At 42.6% G+C, this 10,290-nt stretch overlaps 1 long non-coding RNA gene across 1 annotated transcript; it reads right to left on the bottom strand.

Annotated features, from left to right (window-relative positions):
• Positions 1–3,523: 3,523 nt before the first annotated feature.
• LOC116203195 lies at positions 3,524–8,235 on the bottom strand. Its single transcript, XR_004156226.1, has 2 exons — positions 7,252–8,235; positions 3,524–4,166 (listed from the first exon to the last, which is right to left on the bottom strand). It is a non-coding gene; the product is annotated as an uncharacterized LOC116203195 (long non-coding RNA).
• Positions 8,236–10,290: the final 2,055 nt, after the last annotated feature.

Genomic DNA, 10,290 nt, shown 5'->3' with positions numbered 1-10,290 from the left:
TGTCACAAATACAAGCATAAAAACGACCAAGCTTGGAAAAAAAAATTTCATTTCTTATTTGATAAATATATTTACAAAATAGACTAATACATTTTGCGCAGGAAATGGCCGTGGAATTTGCTCAAGAGTGGTTACACCATTGGCTATTCGAACTGCTGCAAGACAACAGTCTTGAGAAAATACAAAATGATATACAGGACGGGGAAACGGATTCCATGGACCGTATCTTCACTGCATACATCCACAATATTTGTGCCCTCATTAATCATCCTGTATCCCAAGTGTTGTGTGCTTTCTTTGACAGGCATTGCAAGGACCAACATCTGTGCGATAAAAAACCCTGTTTTGCACACATAAATTCCACTTTAAAAACCAGGTAGAACTATGAGTGGGTCATAGGCCATCTGGTCTTACAGGCCCCTGTAAGGATACATTTAAATCTGCCATAACATTTGCTAATGTATTGCAGGAAAATGGATATTCCCTGGTTTGACCTAGAGTATGGCAATTCCTCTTCGGAGGAACATAAAAGTCGGAATCTGCCTTTGCAGAATCATCGTCTACATCCAAAAAACCAGTTCCGTGTAAAGTCCAGCCTAAGGGTTTGGAGGCCTGATCCCAGGCAACAACTCATCTTGGATAATTTGTGGTCATCCATGAAGAATCCAAAAAAGGGTGAGGAATCCATGAAAGCATTGGTCCTTCATATGGAAGAACTATGCCACAACAGAGCATCCTTGCAGCAGGAACTCTGTCTCGAAAATCAAAAGCTGCAGCATGAGCTATCCCTTCAAAAGGCTCACACTCGGGATTTCCTCCAAAACAGGTTAGCTGAGTTTGAAAATTTCACAGAGCACTTTGTAGAATTGCAAAGAGAAAACAATGCTCTAATAGAAAAATTCAAAAAGAGTGAAAAAAGGAGAGCTCATCTCGATAAAGAAAATGAGTGTTTCAAAAGAAAAATTGAAAAACTCATATTCGAAAGAATAGAAGTCTTAGAGCTTCATGAGTCCTGCCTCATGGAAAAAGACGCTCTTGAAAAACAAAAAAGAAAAATCAGGCAGAAATCGGAGTCATCTTCTCCAGCCATAATTTGGTCACGCGACCCCTCAAAAAGTGTGACTAAAAAAACTTTTCCAAAAAACCCATTGAGGTAACTCTCAGTGGCATTTTCCCACCAGCATGAGAAATCCTATTTTTATCAAAACTTCCCGATGACATAGTCTTGAAAATCTCTGAGATTAGCCACTAGGATTTTACTACCAAAATGATTTCTTTTTTCAAAAGAATCCTCCAGTTCTGTGATTCCACACCAAAAGGAACTGACGGATGGTTTTGGAATTGAGAAAGAAAAAACCATTTTGATTTTTCAAAACCTACAGCTTACATGATCATGATGATGCTCTCGAAAGAGTTGATATCTTAATGATGGATGGTTGTAGGCATATTCTGGAATTTTCAATACCCAGAATAAGTTTTTATGTTTTTCCCATAAAAAATGTTTTAATAAACATCATTGCGAATTTTCTGAGCTTCTGGAACATGGGATTCTCAAATCCATGATCTTTAAACCAGAAGATGCATACAGGTCTAAGCTTCAATCCTTTTTTGGGAACAATGCTTGGAGCTTGATCACAAAGTCATTAAGGCTATCTGCTAGCCTCTCCATCAATATTGAGTCCTCTCCTCCAGAGTGGATCTCTTCGATTAAGGTTCAACCTGCTATTCATTTCATCTTTATCTCTCCAGTAGATTCCAAGGTCATCCTTCTTCCGGAAGCAAAATACTGGGCAGGTGAAGATCACATCATAACACATATTGGCAAATGGCGAGCCTGGGTTCAGGTAAATGAATGGCACTGGCGAAAATATCCAGAGTATATTCTCCAGTTCTTAGGAAAAAGCCAGAGGGCCTTCCTACACGTCTCTCTCATCGACAAACCATTGCAACCAGGGTTCAGCACCCGTCACGAACAATGGTTACAAAAGTTCGAAGAAGAGAATCCAAAGGAAAGAGAATCCTCTTTGCTACTATACTAATATAGTGCTAGCCCCACTCCGCGATAAATCCAAGGACGTCCGACCACTGACTTGTCATGTTGATCATAACCAGACCAAAACCCTTTTGGTGCGCGTAGTCGACCCTATCGGTAGGCTTGTCATATCAGCGGTAATTCCGAAGGCGTCCAACCACTCTTCAGTTGTTCAAAAACGGACAAAAACCCTTTCGGTTCACTTGGCCCCACTTAGCGGTAATCCCGAAGGCGTCCAACCACTCTTCAGTAGTGCAAAAACGGATAAAAAAACCTTTCGGTGCGCGTGGCCGAAATAAAGCAGCATGCTAGCCCGCTTTGCGACAAAAAAGGCACTGTAGCTACAGTTCTTCCACTGAGCTAAATCGTACCCCGCATATGAGTGCACAGTGTTAGGACTGCACAACAACAATGCGCTTTCGGGCGTCCATAAAAGGGCTCTTCCTTTAGCATCAAAGGGGGGGGGGAGTGGCTTAACCATCAGAGATAATCACATTCTCTCTTCTCCTTCTTTCTTCTTCCATTCTTCTCATATGTAACCATCCGGCATATAAAACCTGAATCCCCAACCCTCCTTTCTGTGTGTAAGTTCCTAGTGTAAGCATGGGTTGAAATCTCTGCATCTCTTCCCCTTTTTCTTTTTATGTTTTCTTTTGATTGGAATTAGCCCATGACGGGCAAGATGGAGTACATGCTGAAAATTAATTTTGGAGAAAGGGCGATAGGTAGTTATCTCACCATCCTTTCAATTGACCAGTGAACCCTGCTATGAGCATGTGTGCTATTGCTAGGTCAGACAATTTTGTCTAGGTCTTGTAAGCATTTGACACCATAGTCATTTGCTGCAAGACGCTCAGTATGTTGTATTCTGATTGGCCGTCTATGTTCCATTCATAGATAGCATTTGCACTATATCTATTTTGGACAATGCTAGGTTTTTCTTCTAGCACTAGGTTTGGTGCAGATATGGTAGTGTAGAAGGGTTTTTGGGGTTCCTGCCACACTAGCTTGTTTAGCTCTCCAGATTTTTCAATGGCGTTAACATTCGAGTCCACAGACTCTAGTGTCTTTAGTTTGGTTGCTTTCAATGGTGTTCCAGGCTCTATTCCTGATAGAGGTGTATCTTGGATTACCATTTTGGGCAGACTCGATGAGGTGGATTCACTCTGGAGACTAATGGTTTTTATTTTTCTCTCAATCTCCTGATTAAACTCTTTTTTCCTAGAGATGTGAATTTCATGGGGTTTAAAAGGAGGTTTTCTGAGCGACTCGGGATTGGAGGGTCTTGGTTGGCTTGGACGACTAGAGGTCCCTACCTGGATAACAACAGGTTTGGAAACTTCTTGTTCTGTCCTAGTCAATTGGGATTCTATGGTGGAGAGACACTGATTTGTGAAATTATTTTGTTCAAAGATATTTTTGATATCTTTGGGGGTCAATGAATCGTCCACTTTCTTTTTATGCTTGATATATAAACATAGAGCTTTAGAGTACTGAAATGGTCAAATACATTCTAATATTCATATATATTACGTCAAGTGGATGGTAATGATGGTGTGATTAATATGATTGATTATAATAAGAGGATTTGGAAAGCACCGGTTCTGGGCCGAGACCTCTCTAAGGCAGTATTCACTTGGGCCAACTCTTGATCACGTCTCGAAAGCTCGATGTAGGCGCCTGCGAGTTTCCTCGGAGTTGATGCTGGTCGATGAGTTCCTCATTCTTCTTGGCTATATCCGGCGAAGACGAATTGTCTCGATTCTGATGCTGGTGAGCAGATCAAGGCAGCTACATCTGAAGAAAAAGATGCCTTGATAGGTGTGCCGGCCTCGCTCTATGAAGATTCGGTGAGATCCTTGAGTGCGGTTGGATGAGGGTTTAATATCCCTCAATGATTGGTGTGGATTCTGATACCTTGGATGTCGAAGACCTCGTTGACGAGATCCCAGAATGAAACGTCTTCAAGGAGGTTCCAGTATATTCAACGAGTTACTAGTAAAGGGATATCTCCGATGAAGGAGGTGATGTGGTCGTGGTTGACTGTGTGCAAGACTAGTCCAGATGCAGTTGATGTCGTTTAGCGGTGGCAAGACATGGTCGATGCACAGACAAGAGGCCGATCGCGACATCCCTTACCAAGATGACAGGAAACCGACTTAGGACTCATCAATATGGATGACACCCTAATTTTAAAAACACGTGATGCATGTTTGCGAAAAAGTAAATGTGAACGGCTTAATATACAAAATACAAGGCACATGCACATCTCTCTCGAAATAGGAAAAGACTCAGATGGCACGCAGGCCGACCCAAAGGACAGTTGCTGAAGTCGGGTTGGAGGTTTGCATGGAGCTCCTGCAGAATGTATGGTTTTAGTACTACAGGGACCGTGCTATATAAGGATGGGGGCTCCCGACTCAAGGGTGTCAATTCCTTGAAATCGGGCGGGGATCTTTGGGGGTCTACTCGACTGTCCAACCGTGCGACGTACCCTTACTCGGAACCCCTATCTAACCTGTGTTTCCTAATATCGGTTGTGGGACGCGACCCATTGGTACCTAAAGCTAGTATGATATGCAATGTATGTGTATGAAATAAATGCGCGAAAAGTAAATGAACTGTAAGTAAAAGAAAGCGATAAATAAACGAGGAAACAGACAAGCAGAATTGAGCCCGAACCCTCTAAATGTCCCAAGTGGAGTCGCCAAGCTGTGCCCACCCGAATTTCGTCTCGTCGGGGCATGCATGCGCGCGCCTATGCAACGCGGCTTGGGAGTGTCCACCTTCCTGGGGACGTGCGACGGACCCACGTGAGAAGGAGTCACCACTACCTGTTTACGACCTGAAGGTCGAGGGCCGGTGAGTCGCCCGGGTCTAGGGGTATGGATACACCTAGTATGCTAAGGCAATGGTCTTGCACGGAACCGAAAATTTCAAATTCGGGGGTTCTATTACGTATTGGCCTATATCCCACACGCCCTTTCGGTACTGCAACTTGCTAGGCTTGCCATTTTATTTATTTACCGCATGATTTAGGGTTACACTCGACTCGCCCGTTTTGACACCGTAAATTCGAAGAGACACTTGAACCGTCCACTCTCCGACCAGGATTATTACATGAATAAATATACATCATAAACCCTTACATTGTTCTCTCAAATAAATAAAAGACAAGCTACAATGACTAAATCCCGGTCAGTTCGCATTCGGCCATTATTTCACTCATGCTCACCGTATGGTTTTGAAAAAAAAAATCGAAAATTAAATTAAATGCGCACTCGGTGTATGGGGGCATTGGACACCGTGATCGACGGTTATGGACGTTGGACCCAGTGTGAATCGAGTCCTAAAGGATCGGGCTCGATCCGCATAACAAACAAGTGCAAAAATATAACAAGCAAGCTCAGATAAACAAACAATGGGGTTTTTTGTTATAGTCGAATTTACGTGAATTAACTAATTATTAACCGAGATATCTTGGCATACAAATCCTACCTTAAAACAAACAAAAAAGATGATGGATAGGGTATGTAGCATTCGACATTACTTTAACGGACCCGACAGACATGATGTCTGTAGTCAAGTCTTGAATGTGTGGGTTATTTTTAAATTATTTTGTATCGTGACAATATAGCTTTCACATATTAAGAGTATTTTCACCTAAAACCCAAAACCTAACCCTCTACTTGACTATTTGCCCATGTTTGATTAAGCCGAGTTTGTGAATAATTTGTTTTCCCATGTTTTAACCCGCTCTAAACACAAACCTATACTAGAGTAACGGTAGGACAAAAACCGATAGTCACCCCCCTTGAATCGAAAAATCTGTGTGTGTATGAAAAATCAAGATTACGTAGCACGTATCTCAATGCTTTTGAAATTGTGAATTTGAAAAGGGCATGGCTAACAATTTTTGAACTGTCGATGCAATTACAGGTTATCAATCGGTTCGTGCAATTCATTTAAAAGAGTCAAGTGATTTAATTTAGCCAAATTTAACGTCCCGATTATCTCGTATGTAGAATTTTAGGTTAATTAGAAATTTGTCGAATGCTTTAGTCTACGGATTTCGAGCCGTCGAGATAGCCATTAATTGACCACCCGATAAACTCTAATTTCCGACAATATCACATTGTATACATATAATTATAAAAATAAAATATTTAAATGGGGCACATACATTGTCGGTGGGTGATCAAAGTAGCAAAGGGTCGGATATTTTTAGAAAATGTCCAGGGGACTGAAATGAAGGATTTTAAAAGAGCAGGGACTAATTTGAAAATTCGGAAGAAGTTTTGGGGACCGATTTGAAAATTCTAAAAAAATTGGGGACTGTGTAGAAATTACTGAAAATGTCCTAGTACTTATTTGAAATGAATTTGAAAATCTGGACTGATCTGAAAACAAAAAAATGGCCCCAGGACTAAACTGAAACAACTTAGAAAGTTCCTTGGGATTCTTGAAAAATTATGGGAATTCCAGGACTGATTGGAAAATAGTAAAATGAGTGGGACTTCATTGAAAAGAATTTTTGAAATTCAGGGCAGATCTGAAAAGGGTGAAAAATGGTCCCGGGACTAAACTGAAACAATTTGAAAAGTTCTTTAGGATGCTTAGAAAAATTCTGAAAAATCCAAGGACTGATTGGAAAGTAGTAAAATGACCGGGATTTGATGGAAAAGAATTTTAGAGTTCAGGGTAGATCTAAAAAAAATAGGGCAAATTACAAAAAAAAACCCCAAATTTTGTGAAAAGTCTCAATTTTGTCATAAATTTTGTTTTGTAACAAAAAAACCATAAGTTTTCTAAAATGTCTTAAAAATGACCTCCGTTATAACTTCCGTCAATTTTTGCCTACGTGTGACCTACGTGGACTATTAAAGGGACCCACCATCAGCAGCAAAAATTGACGAAAGTTATAACAAAGGTCATTTTTGAGATATTTTAGAAAACTTATAGTTTTTTTTGTTACAAAATAAAATTTAGGACAAAATTGAGACATTTTACAAAACTTGAATTTTTTTTTGTAATTTACCCTATAATAAAATGCTTCATCTGGACTGAAATGTGACAAAATAGAAAGTTTATTAAATCGAGTTCGGGACAAATCCGATCACCCACGCAACCCAAGAATGCTCATTTCACATCATATCCATCAAGCAAGCATTAATATTCAAGAAAGGAGCCCTAATCATACCACTAAATCGAGAATTTACCTAGTCCGGAAAGTTGATGGGGCTTCTCTGTAAAATAAAAAAAATTGCCGGACAATCGGGTCGGATCGGATCGGATCGGACTAGCCCGCTCGAAGGAGAAGCCGCCCGGAAGAGCTGCTGAACCGAATTGGGGACGTTGGGCCGGAATGGGCCGAACTTCTGGGCTAGACCGGCTCTGATTTTAATGCATCCATTTGTTGGCGCGGCCGCGGGACTTCTTCCTCTCGTCTCGCTTGGCCAACTTTGTTGTCCGCAAGGAGAAAGGATAGCGCGAGAAAGGACAAAGGCCAGCAAAAAAAGAAAAAAAAGAAAAAATGTATTAGAGCAGAAAAAAATCAATTAAAAGACATGGAGACTGACGTAGAGATGGAGGAGACTTAGCTTCGAAAGTGATCATCAACTCGATGGCGAATGGGCAGTTTGGGCAGCAATGTAAAGAAGCACAACGGCAAATAAAAGCAGTAAGGGAGGTGGTGAAGAGGAGACGATGGTGCCGGTTGTAGGGCTAGGGATGGCTGTCAGTTGAGGGAGCTGTGGGCGTTGTTTTTTTTCTTTTTTTTTTGGATCCTGGAATCCGGAGGAAGAAGAGAGGAGAGGAGCTGTGGGAAAAACCAGAGGAGGGAGTTGTGGCGGCTAGGGTTTTTTTCCGAGGGAGTCCGCATTTTTAGGAAAGGAGGCAGCTGGAGGAGAGAAGTCAGGGTGCTATGCTAGCTGTCACCAACAGTCCATGAGCTGATCTGAACATCCCGAATTTTCCTGAATTTCTCATGAACCTTTCGGTCTCTCTGATATTTTTTCTTGATCTCTACATGAGTTGGGCACATCCTCGTAAAATTTGAAGATCGTTCGACCTCGGGAAGTTCCCGAAACAATTTTTCTTTGACAGCTGGCCCGAACCGGGAGATTTGGTTATGATCCGTGAGAATATATTCGATTCTGTACTAATCTAGCCAAAAAATCTCCTTTTTCTTTTTATTTTCTGAATCTTCAGTGAATTATGAATCCAATGACGTTGGCCATACTTGAAAATACGAAGAATGGAATTTTTTATGGATTTTCTCCCTTGACTGACAGAGTCTGTCTTGGTTTAATAGTTTCGGGCATGGTGCGCTAAAAAATTCATAACTCTCTCTCCATATTGAATATTGGAATGAACGACCCGTCAAATTGAACCTAACTCGATTTCCTAGGTCAAGCATATGGAATTCACCCTTTTAGGTCCAGGATTGACCGCGATATGATGCGTCGCATCCCATGCTCGAGCTGTTGTATTCACATTTTGGGCACCCTAGCTCCCACGAATTTTATCTTTTTGCTCGAATGGGTTCTTGACGTGATTTTTGCATTGAAATGTCCCCGACTCACCAAACCTTGAGCTAAAAATATCGAACTTGGTTCTAGAATCCACGAAGATAGTCGTTCTCACAGAAGAAAATGATATAGAGACGTGATTTCCCCTTTGTCCACTGCCTTCGATTCGAATATCGATAATTCGTGTCTTACTCTTTGGGATCAATTGTGTGTGCTACAAAATTCCATATGTTGCCCTTGCCATTTTTTTGTTAGAGTTGTGGAACCCTAGTTGGGAGCCTTGTTGATGTCATATCCTATAGCCGGTGGACCAAAATGGGGTGCTAACAGCTTGCCCCTCTTTGGTTGCATGCTTGATTAGAGGATGTCGCCAAAGATTATGAGAAGCAACCCTTTTTGGTTCCGGCGACTGCTTCGACCTCTCTCCCGATGGCCGTTGGTTCCTCAGCTTTGGATGCGTAGGAAGAAATTAAGCATATGTACCTAAATCTATTGAACAAATGTCGGAATCAGTGAATAGGAGGAGGGGAATCAGACTCAAAGCAATAAGTCGCGGGTTTATGGAAAGTAAAGGCACAGGTTTATGGGCCCATATGGTGTAAGGAAAGTGAGGACACGGGTTTATGGGCCCGTGCGGTGCGGGAATAGTAAAGACACGGGTTTATGGGCCCGTGCGGTGCAGGAAAAGTAAAGACACCGGTTTATGGGCCCGTGCGGTGCGAGAAAGTAAAGACATTGGTTTATGGGCCCGTGCGATGCATGAAAAGTAAAGATACGGGTTTATGGGCCCGTGCGGTGCAGGAAAAGTAAAGACACGGGTTTATGGGCCCGTGCGGTGCGAGAAAATAAGACACAGGTTTATGGGCCCGTGCGATGCAGGAAAAGTAAAGACACGAGTTTATGGGTCCGTGCGGTGCAGGGAAAATGAAGACACGGGTTTATGGGCCCGTGGAGTCCAGGAAAAGTAAAGACACGAGTTTATGGGCCCGTGCGGTGCGAGAAAATGAGACACGGGTTTATGGACCCGTGCGGTGCGAGAAAGGTAAAGACGCTGGTTTATGGGCCCGTGCGGTGCCAGAAAATAAAGACACGGGTTTATGGGCCCGTGCTGTGCAGGAAAAAGTAAAGTCACAGGTTTGTGGGCCCGTGTGGTGCAGGAAAAGTAAAGACACGAGTTTATGGGCCCGTCCAATGCAGGAAAAGTAAAGACACGGGTTTATGGGCCCGTGCAGTGTAGGGAAAATAAAGATACGGGTTTATGGGCCCGTGCGAGTGCAGGAAAAGTAAAGACACGGGTTTATGGGCCCGTGCGATGCAGGAAAAGTAAAGACACGGGTTTATGGGCCCGTGCGGTGCAGGAAAAATAAAGACACGGGTTTATGGGCCCGTGGAGTGCAGGAAAAGTAAAGACACAAGTTTATGGGACCGTGCTGTGCAGGAAAAGTAAATACACGGGTTTATGGGCCTGTGCGGTGCAGGAAAAGTAAAGACACGGGTTTATGGGCCCGTGCGGTGCAAGAAAATAAGACACAGGTTTATGGGCCCATGCGTTGCAGGAAAAGTAAAGACACGGGTTTATGGGCCCGTGCGGTGCAAGAAAATAAGACACAGGTTTATGGGCCCGTGCGTTGCAGGAAAAGTAAAGACACGGGTTTTTGGGCCCGTGCGGTGCAAGAAAATAAGACACAGGTTTATGGGCCCGTGCGTTGCAGGAAAAGTAAAGACACG

This window comes from Punica granatum, chromosome 4, assembly GCF_007655135.1.
Source record: "Punica granatum isolate Tunisia-2019 chromosome 4, ASM765513v2, whole genome shotgun sequence".
In the NCBI taxonomy this organism is placed as follows: domain Eukaryota; kingdom Viridiplantae; phylum Streptophyta; class Magnoliopsida; order Myrtales; family Lythraceae; genus Punica; species Punica granatum.
The sequence above is the reverse complement of the archived record's forward strand: the minus strand, read 5'-3'. Positions and strand labels throughout refer to the sequence as shown.